Source organism: Artemia franciscana, unplaced genomic scaffold (genome assembly GCF_032884065.1).
Source record: "Artemia franciscana unplaced genomic scaffold, ASM3288406v1 PGA_scaffold_1178, whole genome shotgun sequence".
Lineage (NCBI taxonomy): Eukaryota > Metazoa > Arthropoda > Branchiopoda > Anostraca > Artemiidae > Artemia > Artemia franciscana.
In genome coordinates this window covers 767,036-784,375 of record NW_027062616.1, presented here as the reverse complement: position 1 = coordinate 784,375, position 17,340 = coordinate 767,036, and the positions used below count along the sequence as shown (strand labels likewise).

At 32.8% G+C, this 17,340-nt stretch overlaps 1 protein-coding gene across 1 annotated transcript in view; it reads right to left on the bottom strand.

Annotated features, from left to right (window-relative positions):
- LOC136041171 (4-hydroxyphenylpyruvate dioxygenase-like protein) overlaps positions 1-17,340 on the bottom strand; it is a 78,364-nt gene that overhangs the window by 45,812 nt on the left and 15,212 nt on the right. Inside the window, exon 3 of the mRNA XM_065725702.1 lies at positions 17,107-17,255. The gene's annotated coding sequence lies outside the window, so the exon portion shown is untranslated. The remainder of the gene's footprint in view (positions 1-17,106; positions 17,256-17,340) is intronic.

Genomic DNA, 17,340 nt, shown 5'->3' with positions numbered 1-17,340 from the left:
GCTTTGTAATTGATTATCGAATGACAAGATTACCAAATTATGTGGGAGGTACATATAGAGAATTGCCTAAATTGGTAAGAACTAAAAAAGCTTGCATTAATATAAAAAATAATGATAATAAATGTTTATTTGATCAATACTCACTTATCTTCATCCAGCTATAAAACATGTAGACAAACTATCAAAATATCAAAAACATGAAAATGAATTCAACTTTAGAGGGATTACTAATTTTGAAATGGATATTCAAGATAGTTATAAATTTGAAAATAAATCTATATATATAAAAATAAGTTGTTTGTCTGTGTGTCTGTCTACTGACGTTATGTTTGTATGTCGACTGACGTCATGCTTGTCAACTGACGTATCTATCTATCTATCTTCTATATATATAAAAATAAGTTGTCTGTGTGTGTGTCGCGTGAAGTCATGTTTGTTGATTGACGAAATTACACACCGGGACATCGGGACACAAATGACAACTGGGACTCCGGGACATCTATCTATATATATATAAAAATAAGTTATTTGTGTGTCGAGTGACGTCATGTTTGTGTGTCGACTGACGTCATGTTTGTTGATTGACGAAATTACACACCGAGACATCGGGACATGAATGATGACCGGGAAATAGGGAATATAAATGACGACCGGGACACTCAAAGAGAAAGCGACCGGGACACAAGGAATGTTCGATTAGCAATCACCATCATTAAAGCACCGGGAAACAAATGTCGACCGGGACACAGGGAATATAAATGACGACCAAGACACTCAAAGAGAAATCACAGACCGGGACACCGAAACACAAATGACGACCGGGACACCGGGTCATAGGGAATATAAATGACGATCGTGACACTCAAAGAGAAATTACAGACTGGGACACCGGGACACAAATGGCGACCAGGACACAGGGAAACAACAACAACGGGGACGCCGGGGGGTACAGGGGGATATATAAATGACGATAGGGACACAGGGAATGTTCGATTAGCAATCAACATCAACAAAGCTCAAGGGCAATCATTAGAATAATGAGGTATAGATCGGAATACAGATTGTTTTTCCCATGAACAATTACATGTTGCATGTTCAAGAGTCGGTAAACCTGAAGATCTGTTTAGAGACAATGGTGAGAATGGTGAGACAATGGGACAGCCAAGAATGTTGAACATTCGCAAGTTTTACGCAGTTAAAAATATATGTATATCTATCTATATTCCCAGGTGGGACACAGGGACACAACTAATATGGCGCTTCATGTTTGTTGATTGACGAAATTAAACACCGGGACATCGGGACATAGGGAATATAAATAACGACCGGGGCACTCAAAGAGAAAGCGACCGAACACAGGGAATGTTAGATTAGCAATCACCCTCAACAAAGCACCGGGACACAAATGACGACCGGGACACAGGGAATATAAATGACGACCAGAACACTCAAAGAAAAAGTACAAACTGGGACACCGGAACACAAATGACGATCGGAACACCGGGACACAGGGAATAAAAATGACGACCGCGAAACTCAGAGATATTACATACTAATACACAAATGACGACCGGGACACAGGGAAACAACAACAACGGGGACACCAGGGGGCACAGGTGGATATATAAATGACGACAGGGACACATGGAATGTTTGATTAGCAATCACCATCAAGAAAGCTCAAGGGCAGTCATTAGAATCATGAGGTATAGATTGTTTTTCCCATGGACGATTATATGTTGCATGTTCAAGAGTAGGTAAACCTGACAATCTATTTATATGCACAGATAATGGGACAGCCAAGAATTTTGTACATTCGCAAGTTTTACATATATATATATATATATATATATATATATATATATATATATATATATATATATATATATATATATATATATATATATATATGTATATATATATATATATGGTGGGACACACGAACGCAACTACATTGGCGCATAACTAATATGGCGCGTAACAACTTGCGCGCACGGGGGCTTGGGGGCGCAAAGTGCCCCCCACCAACTAGGTTGGTAGAATATATATAAAATAAGTTGTCTGTGTTTGTGTGTCGATTGACGTCATGTTTGTGTGTCGACTGACGTCATGTTTGTCGACTGACGTCATAATAAGGATTGAGCTGTATGCGTCTTGAAATTGTTCGTCGACTGACGTCATGTTTGTCAACTGTTAAAATTACAAACTGGGACACTGGTACACAAATGACGACCGTGACACAGGGAATATAAATGACGACCGAGAACCTCAAAGAGAAATTACAGACTGGGACACCTGGATACAAATCACGACCGGGACACAGGGAATATATGTGACGACTGGGACACAGCGACAAAACTACATCAGGGGCGCCAGGGGCACAGGCGGGATATATAAATGACAACCGGGACACAGGGATTGCTCGAATAGAAATTACAGACCGGGACACCGGGACACAAATGACGACCAGGTCACCGGGACACAGGGACACAGGGTATATAAGTGACGACCGTGACACAGGGACACTTCATTACAATAATGAGGTATAGATCTGAATACGGATTGTTTTTCCCATGGACAATCATATGTTGCATGTTCAAGAGTAAGTAAACCAGACAATCTATCTATTTGCAACATATATATATATATATATATATATATATATATATATATATATATATATATATATATATATATATATATATATATATATCTATATATATAAAAATAAGTTGTCTGTCTGTGGATGTGTGGATGGATGTGTCAGGTGACGTCACCTGAAAAAACTGGATTAGGTGACGTCAAAACTGAAAAAACTAAAAAAAGGCAAAAACTACAAAAAAAACTAAAAACTAATAAAAAAAATAAAAAAGCTAAAAAACTAAAAAAACTATAAAGGTAAAAACCAATAAAAAACTAAAAAAAAAAACTGAAAAAACTAAAAAAAGGCAAAACTACAAAAAAAAACTAAAAACTAATAAAAAAAGTAAAAAAGCTAAAAAACTAAAAAAACTAAAAAAACTAAAAAAAGGTAAAAAACTAAAAAAAATAAAAAATAAAAAAAAACTAAAAAAAAGGAAAAAACTGAAAAATAAGCTAAAATAAAGGTAAAAACCAATAAAAAACTAAAAAAAAAAAGGAAAAAACTAATAAATGACGACACTCAAAGAGAAAGCGACCAGGACAAAAAACTAAAAAAAAAGGCAAAAACTACAAAAAAACTAAAAACTAATAAAAAAAATAAAAAAGCTAAAAAACTAAAAAAACTAAAAAAAGGTAAAAAACTAAAAAAACTAAAAACTAAAAAAAAACTAAAAAAGGTAAAAACTAAAAGAACTAAAAAAGAAAAAAATAAATGACGACACTCAAAGAGAAAGCGACCAGGACAAAAGGAATGTTCGATTAGCAATCAACAAAGCACCGGGACACAGGGAGTATAAATGACGACCAGGACACAAGTAAAAAAAAAAATTAACAAAACTAAAAAGAAGGTAAAAACTACAAAAAAACTAAAAAGAAAAAAAAACTAAAAACTAATAAAAAAACTAAAAAATCTAAAAATCTAAATAAACTAAAAAAGAAAAAAAAAGGAAAAAAATAAAGGAGAAAAACAAAACTAAAAAACGAATGTATATACAGACCGGTACACCGGGATACAAATGACGACCGGGACACAGGGAATATAAATAACGACCGGGACACAGGGACACAACTACAACGGGGACACCGGGGGAAACAGGGGGATATAAATGACGACCGGGACAAAAAAACTAAAAAGAAATAAAAACTAAAAACTAATAAAAAAAACTAAAAAATCTAAAAATCTAAATAAGCTAAAAAAGAAAAAAAAAGGAAAAAAATAAAGGAGAAAAACAAAACTAAAAAACGAATGTATATACAGACCGGGACACCGGGATACAAATGATGACCGGGACCCGGGACACAGGGAATATAAATGACGACCGGGACACAGGGACACAACTACAACGGGGACACCGGGGGAAACAGGGGGATAACCTGACAATCTATTTATATGCAAAGACAATGGGACAGCAAAGAATGTTGTATATTCGCAAGTTTTACGTAGTTAAAACCATATATATATATATATATCTATATTCACAGGTGGGACATAGGGACACAACTACAATGGCGCGTAACTATTATGGCGCGTAACGACTTAGTTGTCGTTGTACACCCCAACACCTAGTTGGTTGGGCGCTTCGCGCCCCCCCAAGCCCCCCCGCGCGCGTAAGTCGTTATGCGCCATATTAGTTACGCGCCATTGTAGTTGTGTCCCTGTGTCCCACCTGTGAATAAAGATAGATATAAATATATGTTTTTAACTACGTAAAACATGCGAATATACAACATTCTTCGCTGTCCCATTGTCTGTGCATATAAATAGATTGTCAGGTTTACAGACTCTTGAACATGCAACATATAATTGTCCATGGGAAAAACAATCCGTATTCAGATCTATACCTCATTATTCTAATGATGTGTCCCTGTGTCCCGGTCGTCATTTATATTCCCTGTGTCCCGGTCGTCATTTGTGTCAGGGTGTCCCAGTTTGTAATTTCTCTTTGAGTGTCCCGGTCGTCATTTATATTCCCTGTGTCCCGGTGTCCCGGTCGTCATTTGTGTCCCGGAGTCCCGGTCTGTAATTTCTATTCGAACAATCCCTGTGTCCCGGTCGTCATTTATATATCCCGCCTGTGCCCCTGGCGTCCCCGTTGTAGTTGTGTCCCTGTGTCCCGGTCGTCATTTATATTCCCTGTGTCCCGGTCGTGATTTGTGTCCGGGTGTCCCAGTCTGTAATTTCTCTTTGAGGTTCCCGGCCGTCACTTATATTCCCTCTGTCTCGGTCGTCATTTGTGTTTACCGACTCTTGAACATGCAACATATAATGGTCCATGGGAAAACAATCCGTATTCAGATCTATACCTCATGATTCTAATGATTGCTCTTGAACTTTGTTGATGGTGATTGCTAATCGACGATTCCCTGTGTCGCCGTCGTCATTTATATATCCCCCTGTGCCCCCCGGCGTCCCCGTTGTATTTGTGTCCCTGTGTCCCCGGTGTCCCGGTCATCATTTGTGTCCCGGTGTCCCGGTCTGTATATACATTCGTTTTTGAATTGGTCTTTTTTTTAGGTTTTAGTTTTTTACCTTTTTTTAGTTTTTTTAGTTATACCTCATGATTCTAATGATTGCCTTTGAGCTTTGTTGATGGTGATTGCTAATCGAACATTCCCTGTGTCCCCGTCGTCATTTATATATCCCCCTGTGCCCCCCGGCGTCCCCGTTGTAGTTGTGTCCCTGTGTCCCGGTCGTCATTTATATTCCCTGTGTCCCAGTCGTCATTTGTATCCCGGTGTCCCGGTTTGTATAGGCTATACATTCGTTTTTGAAATGGTATATGATGAAATAAATTTTTGTATTTTTCCCCTTTTTTTCTTTTTATTTTTTTTTGGTTTTTACTTTTTTTTAGTTTTTTTCTTTTTTCTTTTTATTTTTTTTATTTTTATTTTTTTTTTAGTTTTGTTTTTCTCCTTTATTTTTCATTTTTTTTTCCTCTTTTTCTTTTTTTCTTTTTAGTTTTTTTAGTTTTTTTATTAGTTTTTAGTTTTTTTTCTTTTTAGTTTTTTTGTAGTTTTTACCTTTTTTTAGTTTTTTTTAGCTTTTTTTTACTTATGTCCTGGTCGTCATTTATACTCCCTGTGTCCAGGTCGTCATTTGTGTCCCGGTGCTTTGTTGATGGTGATTGCTAACATTCCTTGTGTCCCGGTCGCTTTCTCTTTGAGTGTCCCGAGTCATTTATATTCCCTATGTGCCGGTGTCCCGGTCGTCATTTGTGTCCCGATCTGTAATTTCTTCAGTCGAAAACATGACGTCAGTCAACACAGAAACATGACGTCACCTGATCCACAGACACACAGACAGACAACTTATTTTTATATATATAGATAGCTGTAAGGGTGGCGCTTCGCGCCACCCTATATATATATATATATATATATATATATATATATATATATATATATGTATATATATATATATATATACTAGCTGTTGGGGTGGCGCTTCGCGCCACCCCAACACCTAGTTGGTGGGGGCGCTTCGCGCCCCCCCCAAGCCCCCCCGCGCGCGTAAGTCGTTACGCGCCATAATAGTTACGCGCCATTGTAGTTGTGTCCCTATGTCCCACCTGTGAATATAGATATATATATATATATATGGTTTTAACTACGTAAAACTTGCGAATATACAACATTCTTTGCTGTCCCATTGTCTTTGCATATAAATAGATTGTCAGGTTATCCCCCTGTTTCCCCCGGTGTCCCCGTTGTAGTTGTGTCCCTGTGTCCCGGTCGTCATTTATATTCCCTGTGTCCCGGGTCCCGGTCATCATTTGTATCCCGGTGTCCCGGTCTGTATATACATTCGTTTTTTAGTTTTGTTTTTCTCCTTTATTTTTTTCCTTTTTTTTTCTTTTTTAGCTTATTTAGATTTTTAGATTTTTTAGTTTTTTTTATTAGTTTTTAGTTTTTATTTCTTTTTAGTTTTTTTGTCCCGGTCGTCATTTATATCCCCCTGTTTCCCCCGGTGTCCCCGTTGTAGTTGTGTCCCTGTGTCCCGGTCGTTATTTATATTCCCTGTGTCCCGGTCGTCATTTGTATCCCGGTGTACCGGTCTGTATATACATTCGTTTTTTAGTTTTGTTTTTCTCCTTTATTTTTTTCCTTTTTTTTTTCTTTTTTAGTTTATTTAGATTTTAGATTTTTTAGTTTTTTTATTAGTTTTTAGTTTTTTTTTCTTTTTAGTTTTTTTGTAGTTTTTACCTTCTTTTTAGTTTTGTTAATTTTTTTTTTTACTTGTGTCCTGGTCGTCATTTATACTCCCTGTGTCCCGGTGCTTTGTTGATTGCTAATCGAACATTCCTTTTGTCCTGGTCGCTTTCTCTTTGAGTGTCGTCATTTATTTTTTTCTTTTTTAGTTCTTTTAGTTTTTACCTTTTTTAGTTTTTTTTTAGTTTTTAGTTTTTTTAGTTTTTTACCTTTTTTTAGTTTTTTAGTTTTTTAGCTTTTTTATTTTTTTTATTAGTTTTTAGTTTTTTTGTAGTTTTTGCCTTTTTTTTTAGTTTTTTGTCCTGGTCGCTTTCTCTTTGAGTGTCGTCATTTATTAGTTTTTTCCTTTTTTTTTTTAGTTTTTTATTGGTTTTTACCTTTATTTTAGCTTATTTTTCAGTTTTTTCCTTTTTTTAGTTTTTTTTTATTTTTTATTTTTTTAGTTTTTTACCTTTTTTTAGTTTTTTTAGTTTTTTTAGTTTTTTAGCTTTTTTACTTTTTTTATTAGTTTTTAGTTTTTTTTTGTAGTTTTTGCCTTTTTTTAGTTTTTTCAGTTTTTTTTTTTAGTTTTTTATTGGTTTTTACCTTTATAGTTTTTTTAGTTTTTTAGCTTTTTTATTTTTTTTATTAGTTTTTAGTTTTTTTTGTAGTTTTTGCCTTTTTTTAGTTTTTTCAGTTTTGACGTCACCTAATCCAGTTTTTTCAGGTGACGTCACCTGACACATCCATCCACACATCCATCCACACATCCACAGACAGACAACTTATTTTTATATATATAGATATATATATATATATATATATATATATATATATATATATATATATATATATATATATATATATATCTATATATATAAAAATAAGTTGTGGATGGATGTGTGGATGGATGTGTCAGGTGACGTCACCTGAAAAAACTGGATTAGGTGACGTCAAAACTGAAAAAACTAAAAAAAGGCAAAAACTACAAAAAAAAACTAAAAACTAATAAAAAAAATAAAAAAGCTAAAAAACTAAAAAAACTATAAAGGTAAAAACCAATAAAAAACTAAAAAAAAAACTGAAAAAACTAAAAAAAGGCAAAAACTACAAAAAAAAACTAAAAACTAATAAAAAAAAGTAAAAAAGCTAAAAAACTAAAAAAACTAAAAAAAGGTAAAAAACTAAAAAAAATAAAAAATAAAAAAAACTAAAAAAAAGGAAAAAACTGAAAAATAAGCTAAAATAAAGGTAAAAACCAATAAAAAACTAAAAAAAAAGGAAAAAACTAATAAATGACGACACTCAAAGAGAAAGCGACCAAAACTACAAAAAAAACTAAAAACTAATAAAAAAGCTAAAAAACTAAAAAAACTAAAAAAAAGGCAAAAACTACAAAAAAACTAAAAACTAATAAAAAAAATAAAAAAGCTAAAAAACTAAAAAAACTAAAAAAACTAAAAAAACTAAAAAAAGGTAAAAAACTAAAAAAACTAAAAACTAAAAAAAAACTAAAAAAGGTAAAAACTAAAAGAACTAAAAAAGAAAAAAATAAATGACGACACTCAAAGAGAAAGCGACCAGGACAAAAGGAATGTTCGATTAGCAATCAACAAAGCACCGGGACACAGGGAGTATAAATGACGACCAGGACACAAGTAAAAAAAAAAATTAACAAAACTAAAAAGAAGGTAAAAACTACAAAAAAACTAAAAAGAAAAAAAAACTAAAAACTAATAAAAAAACTAAAAAATCTAAATAAACTAAAAAAGAAAAAAAAGGAAAAAAATAAAGGAGAAAAACAAAACTAAAAAACGAATGTATATACAGACCGGTACACCGGGATACAAATGACGACCGGGACACAGGGAATATAAATAACGACCGGGACACAGGGACACAACTACAACGGGGACACCGGGGGAAACAGGGGGATATAAATGACGACCGGGACAAAAAAACTAAAAAGAAATAAAAACTAAAAACTAATAAAAAAAACTAAAAACTACAAAAAAAACTAAAAACTAATAAAAAAAATAAAAAAGCTAAAAAACTAAAAAAACTAAAAAAAGGCAAAAACTACAAAAAAAACTAAAAACTAATAAAAAAGCTAAAAAACTAAAAAAACTAAAAAAAAGGCAAAAACTACAAAAAACTAAAAACTAATAAAAAAAATAAAAAAGCTAAAAAACTAAAAAAACTAAAAAAACTAAAAAAAGGTAAAAAACTAAAAAAACTAAAAACTAAAAAAAAACTAAAAAGGTAAAAACTAAAAGAACTAAAAAAGAAAAAAAATAAATGACGACACTCAAAGAGAAAGCGACCAGGACAAAAGGAATGTTCGATTAGCAATCTACAAAGCACCGGGACACAGGGAGTATAAATGACGACCAGGACACAAGTAAAAAAAAAAAATTAACAAAACTAAAAAGAAGGTAAAAACTACAAAAAAACTAAAAAGAAAAAAAAACTAAAAACTAATAAAAAAACTAAAAAATCTAAAAATCTAAATAAACTAAAAAAGAAAAAAAAAGGAAAAAAATAAAGGAGAAAAACAAAACTAAAAAACGAATGTATATACAGACCGGTACACCGGGATACAAATGACGACCGGGACACAGGGAATATAAATAACGACCGGGACACAGGGACACAACTACAACGGGACACCGGGGGAAACAGGGGGATATAAATGACGACCGGGACAAAAAAACTAAAAAGAAATAAAAACTAAAACTAATAAAAAAAACTAAAAAATCTAAAAATCTAAATAAGCTAAAAAAGAAAAAAAAAGGAAAAAAATAAAGGAGAAAAACAAAACTAAAAAACGAATGTATATACAGACCGGGACACCGGGATACAAATGATGACCGGGACCCGGGACACAGGGAATATAAATGACGACCGGGACACAGGGACACAACTACAACGGGGACACCGGGGGAAACAGGGGGATGTAAATGACGACCGGGACACCGGGAAAGGGAATGGTCGATTAGCAATCACCATCAACAAAGCTCAAGGGCAATCATTAGAATCATGAGGTATAGATCTGAATACAGATTGTTTTCCCATGGACCATTATATGTTGCATGTTCAAGAGTCGGTAAACCTGACAATCTATTTATATGCAAAGACAATGGGACAGCAAAGAATGTTGTATATTCGCAAGTTTTACGTAGTTAAAACCATATATATATATATATATCTATATTCACAGGTGGGACATAGGGACACAACTACAATGGCGCGTAACTATTATGGCGCGTAACGACTTACGCGCGCGGGGGGGCTTGGGGGGGGCGCGAAGCGCCCCCACCAACTAGGTGTTGGGGTGGCGCGAAGCGCCACCCCAACAGCTAGTATATATATATATATATATATATATATACTAACGCCAACTAGGCGTTGGGGTGGCAAGAGCGCTACCCCAACAGCTAGTATATAAATAAGTTGTCTGTGTGTCTGTAGAGTGACGTCACTGTCCGCATATGACGGCTGAATTATTTCATCACATACCAATTCAAAAACGAATGTATTCAAGCCGAAGTACCTCAGTTATATAACTACCTGTGTTGGCTCAGTCGGTTTGACCTGAGCGTGGTAATACGGGACCCAGAGATCGGACCATGCTGCGGGAACGCACTACAGGGCCGACGCAGGGACCTTAGTAGTCAAGAAGCGTCCTTAATCCGATACAAATACAAATATAGTAGCTCAGTTGATAAAACCTTATGTTCCAGATTTTAGGTCCGAGAGGTTCGAGGTTCGAACCTTGGCTTTAGCATTAATACAAAAGAAGAAAAAACTTAAAAAGATAAAAACTACAAAAAAAAATAAAAATAAATGCTAAAAAAACTAAAAAAAAAACTAAAAAAGAGTAAAAAACTAAAAACTAAACAAGTAAAAAAAGCAACAAAAAAAATAAAAACGGCAAAAACTACAAAAAAACTAAAAACTAATAAAAAACTAAAAAAACTAAACAAAAAACTGACAAACAAAGGAGAAAAAGATAACTAAAAAATAAAAATAAAAAAAAACTAAAAAAGGTAAATGTGTTCAAGCCGAAGTAGCTGAACTGGTAAAGCGTTATGTTCCAGGTTCTAGGTCCGAGAAGTTTTAGGTTCGAACCTTGGCTTTAGCGTTAATACAAAAGAAGAAAAAAAAAACTAAAAAAGGAAAAAAACTAAAAAAATCTAAAAAACAGGTAAAAACTACAAAAAAAGAAAAAAAAACTAAAAACCAATAAAAAAAACTAAAAACTAAAAACTAAAAAAAAACTAAATAAAAGGAAAAAACTGGCAAATAAAGGAGAGAAAGAAAACTAAAAAAAAAGGTAAATGTATTCAAGCCGAAGTAGCTGAATTGGTAAAGCGTTATGTTCCAGGTTCTAGGTCCGAGAGGTTCCAGGTTCGAATATTGGCTTTAGCATTAATAAGAAAGAAGAAAAAACTAAAAAAGAAAAAAGCTAAAAAATAGAAAAAAACAGGTAAAAAATACTAAAAAGCTAAAAAGGCTAAAAAACTAAAAAAAAAACTAAAAAAAGGTAAAAAAATAAAAACTAAAAAAGAAAAAAAAAATAAAAAACTAAAAAAGGGTAAAAACAGCAAAAAAACTAAAAAGAAAAAAACAACTAAAAACTAATAAAAAAACTATAAACTGAAAAAGAAAACAAAAATAAAAAAAGGAAAAAAAACTGAACAATAAAGAAGAAAAAGAAAACTAAAGAAAAATTAAAAAAACTAAAAAAGGTAAAAACTACAAAAAAACTAAAAAGAAAAAAGAAAAACTAAAAAGCTAAAAAAGTTAAAAACCAAAAAAACTAAAAAGAAAAAAAGGAAAAAAACTAAAAATTTATTTCATCATATACCAATTCAAAAACGAATGTATATACAGACCAGGACCCAGGGAACATAAATGACGACCGGGACACTCAAAGAGAAATTACAGACTGTGACACCGGGACACAAATGACGACTGGGACGTGTGTCGACTGACGTCATTTTTGTGTGTCGACTGACGTCATGTTTGTCAACTATAAATGACAACTGAGACACAGGGATACAACTACAACGGGGACGCCGGGGGACACAAGGGGATATATAAATGACGATGGGGACACAGGGAATGTTTGATTAGCAATCACCATCAACAAAGCTCAAGGGCAATCATTAGAATAATGAGGTATAGATCTGAATACGGATCGTTTTTCCCATGGACAATTATATGTTTATGTTAAGAGTCGGTAAACCTGACAATCTATTTATATGTACAGACAATGGGACAGCGAAGAATGTTGTATATTCGCAAGTTTTACGACACAACTACAATGGCGCGTAACTAATATGGCGTGTAACGACTTACGCGCGCGGGAGGGCTTGGGGGGTGTGAAGCGCCCCCACCAAATAGGTGTTGGGGTGGCGCGAAGTGCCACCCCAACAGCTAGTATAATATTAAAATTTGTTTATTTGAAATAAATGAAAATAAAGTGGTTAAACCTCATAATCCTAAAACTAAGATCAATGGGTATAACTGCCGGACATCTGATTAATTTACTCTATTTTGACAATCATTATGTTTTAATAAGAGATTTAAGTAGACTGCAGAGAACTCAAATTACTACACATAAATAGAACCATTACTACACATAAGTAGTACTACAGTAGTATATTACTACTACTACTTCCACTACTACTACTACTACTACTATTACTGCTACTACTACTACTACTACTACTACTACTACTACTACTACTACTACTACTACTACTACTACTACTACTACTACTACTACTACTACTACTACTACTACTACTACTACTACTACTACTACTGCTGCTGCTACTACTGAGGCTAAAGCAATTAAGTGAAAAAATTCAGGACTGCTACTACTACTACTTTTACTACCACTATTACTATTTGCAACTGCAACTGATTGTGTTTTGAACTACTTGAGAAAGTGAAAACTTGTGACCATGCCTCCAATTGCTTGTGACTTTGATTACTTGGTGTAATTAAAACTACGTCTGACTTTGACTGTAGCAACTACTTACATTTGCAGCTACCTATGACTGCAACTGCAGCTACTTGTGACTGCTACTGCTGCTACTATTACTGCTTCTACAATAGCTACTACTACTGCTACTTCTACTACTACAACTCCTACTACTACTACTACTATTGAACAAAATCGAAAGAATTCAAGAGCATTCAGATTGTCAAAATGGCAGAGGCAATATCTCAGGGATGGAATAGAGTATGACTTTGAAACTTTATGGAAAAATTGAATAGAATTTGAAACTAAATCAAAATAAAGTATGTGCATTCAGATTTTAAAAAGGAGGTCTTTGGAATATCAGAAGAAAAACATTTGGAGTATTATGTTGGACTTTCAGAGTATGTTCTTTGGGGTGTTGAACGAAATTAAAAGACACAATATACATCCAGTTCTATTCATAGGGCATATCTGCATTATCTCAGGAACAGCTAAGGGTATTAAATTAAAATTGTAAGGGCATGTTGAGGTGGAAAATTGCTGTAGGGTCTGTTGGTCAAAAGGGTGTATCTGCAATATCTCAGGAAAGGTAAATGGAAATAAGTTGAATCTTTCATGGCATGGGGAAAGGAATAGGTTTTTAATATTTTTTTATTCTTAAAGTCATAATATGTTAGGGTTTAAAATTTCATCAGCCCCATAGAAGCCTGAATATCATGCAGATTTTCAACCTACCGTTGATAGTTGAATGTTCTTCCCTCTATCAATAAATCCAGAGCATTATAAAATACGAATTGTTAAAAAACGTTGCAAAATTTTGTCCAACATATAAATAGTAAGGCAAAACCTAGATTCTTATAAAGAAAAACAAAAGAAATATGTGGTTTTCTTAAACAATGAAAAAGAATATGTCAATTTAAAGACTACAACTAATCCATTAGAGATTATGTCCATCAGAGTTAACATGATTAAAGACTCCATGAAGGAGAATTACAGTCTCCACCTTAGACAGAAAAGAAAATCTCCTTGATAAGTCTTTTTTTTCTGCCAATGTTGCTAGGCTACTGCAGGATTATAAAGAGAAGTTAATGGCTTGTACAAAGCTAAAAATTGTACCAAAGAGTTTTTTATAAATTTGTCACAATAATCCCATTGGTAGATGCCACACTACTGAACTACTACTAATTTTTGAAATAAGAGTTTAATTATATTCCATTTTTCCTGTATTACTGATAAAATGTAATAATTTAATATGATTTAATATTTAGTGGTTAGTTCAATATCAGTATCAAAATAATTTATATTATCTTTATTTTTTCTTTCAATAACCTTTAAAAATCATACCTTTATCTAATTTTTTAATGTATTTCAAAATCAGCTGCTTTAGAATCAAAACACTTAGGTCCAAATAGATCAGTCATTTCACGTTTAAAATCATAAATGATAACGAGTTTCTTTCCACATTTAGTTACAACACATTTCATTCCTTTAATCGTAGATTCGATTCCAATGTCTAAATATTCTTTTTCAATAATTCAAATACATTTATTTTGCATTTTCATTTCACTTAAAAGTTTCTTCATTTTTTAGTAAATAGTTGTATTGAACAGATTTTCTGAATCATAAATAATTTTTCTTTTACTCACCTCTGGTTTTCTTCACAGAATTTTTTCATCAAGTAAACAAATCTGGGAAGAAATCCAAAACACGCGTCGGAAACAATTACGCGTTATTAGGATATATGATATGCCATAGCACTCTAGGAAATGATGGTTTGTATTCTTTAAAGTTTTGGAGAATATAGTGCGGAAAGTAAGAAGGGTTTTATTTATATGTTAAACTTTACAGACTCTACGCAATATTTATAACAATTTAACTTTACCCGTTTCAAGAATTTTTCACTAGGAAAAAACTGTAATACCTTGCTTAATTCATTTTCTCGTTTGAAAATTTCTTCTATAGTCAATTCACCCAATTTTGTGTCGCAAGTAATTTTAAATAGAATAAATAAGCAGTACTTCCTTCTGCTCAGCCTTTATCTCAGTATACCTTTGTCAGTATATCTCTGCCTTTCTTTCTTTCATTGTTAGATATCTTTCAAGTTTTTCAATCAGAACTGCCTTAAGACTTAAAAAAGTAAGAGGCAACATAGCAAGAGCAGATAAACCTGAAGCACCAAATATAAATTTAGAGGCTAAAAATGCATCATTAACATTTCCATAATATAAAAAACTTCTATGATAAATAAATAATCTTTTTTGTATTCCCTCTTCCATTTATATTTGAAAGTAAACTTTAAATAAAATTATGTGGATCTATCCCCATAAATCTTCTTTTTTTATAATCAACCCACAAATGACTACAACTTTCATTGTTAAAATTTTGGACTTGACAGTAGAATGATAGGCAATTTGTTTATTTGAAGTCGTTAAGTAGTTGACAATTTCAAATTCAGGCTGGATTCCAAAAGAATCATAAAAGTTTACAAATGGGTACTTGGGATCATTGAAATAACAAGTCCAGTGCGTTCCAGGCGATCCTATATAGACCAAAATTTTTTTGGTCTTCTGTGCTGTTTAGGTAGCCTACTTTAACAGCTTCTATTTGTATTTTTAGGGTCTACCACGTTTTCGGGAGCTTCAACAACCACTTCCGATCATGATCCAACAATTTTGAATGCACCAGGTAATTTTAAGCCTTGACCTTTTGGTAAAGTCCCCAGTAATGTTAAACCTTCACCTTTACCATTTGAAAAATCTGTAATTTTCTCAACAATTTTCTTTCCAGCATATATGCCTAATGCACAGTACCACGTGTTAGGGCAGCTTTACCTATCGCAGCTGCTAATGATTTTGAAAATAGAAGTAAGCCACCATTTTGAATCAGCTGATTATATGATATAATTATAAAGTTATCTTTATTCTTTATTTTTACTTGCTCAATTTATCCTCTCTTCAAGACTTTGCTCTCTTTAGGCAATAATTTAACGGGTTCTCTACCAACAGCATTATTTTCTATTTGAATTTGGCAATTTTCTTATTTTTTTAAGACATCTGTTTATTTTTACTTTTTCAAGAGGAGATAGATGAATTGTGTATTCAATGAAGTGAGTTTTTTTTTATTGATTTCAAATTTATCAAGAAGAGATGAGAATATTAATCTTGGATAATTTTAAGTTGTTTGTAAGATAAATCACTATCACATCCCTTATTTTAATTTTTATATTTTATATCTTAGTCACCTGTCTTTTACAAACTAATAGCTTAACAGGTTCTTGTTCATTCGCTTTTCTATGCATTACTTGCTCATTAAATTTTTGTTTTGCATTAAAACTTGTTTTAGTTTTTTGTTTTTGAAATTTTGACAAATAAATTGTATACTCTTTTATTTATTATAGAACTATTTTTCTTTTTCAGAATATATTCCTTTCATTCTCTTTTGGAATGCTTCATTTGGATCTTTTTCAAGTGTATTTATTATAACATTTTCAAAATTGTCTAAATGATAAAATAAACTGTATAAAACCTTTTGAGTATAACAAAAACGTTGAAAGATTAACTGCATCTGCACCATTTTTTGGGTTTGCAACATTTCTAATTCTTCTATTTTCCATATTTCACATCTTCTTTTGTAATTTTTAAAGTATTGTTTACTAATAGTTCCTTGTCGTCAATTCTAGTAAGTATATTGTCGGGTAATTGATAAGTTTTAATATGCTTGCTAATATCTTTGCTTAATTTCAGATTGTTTAAGATTGATCTTTAATAACTTCTTGTTTAAGGTCATTTAACATTGAAAGATTAACTGCATCTGCACAATTTTCTGGGTTAGCAACATTTTCAATTCTTCTATTTTCCACATTTACATCATCTATTGCTATTTTTGAAGTATTTCTTATGATTAACCATCAACTCTAGTCAAAATATTCTTGGCTGATTGATAAATTTTAATTAATCTATTAATACCCTCATCTAAATACTGATTTGCAACAATTTGTTGGTTAACAACTTCACCCTTGAAATTGTTTAAAATAATTTCATATTTTGTAAATTCATAGCATCATTCTCTGATTTTTGATCACCTAGATTAGTTAATCGTTTCCATTGTAAATCAAGATTACCATCATCATCCAGTAATCTGCTTTCGTTTCTTGTCGATAATCACCATTACTTGTTTCACATCAATTTTCAAATCCATTTCTGCTTTCGTAGCCATTGTGAACTGAGTATCCTCAGCAAAAGCTGAAAGTAATGCTCGCAACGGGCGATTATTATACCTACCTGTTGACAGCTATTTGAGGCATCCATTTTGATCATTAATCTATACATGAAATAACAGGGACTCAACACATACCCCAGTGGTACACCACACTTTACTACCATCTCTTCTGATAGGACTGTGCTCAGTCGTACTCATTGTGTTCTTCCTTCTAGAAATGAAGCTATCAATTTCAGACTTTTAAAACGTATTCCAGCATATTCAGGCTTAGCCAATGAAAGCTCATTATCAACACA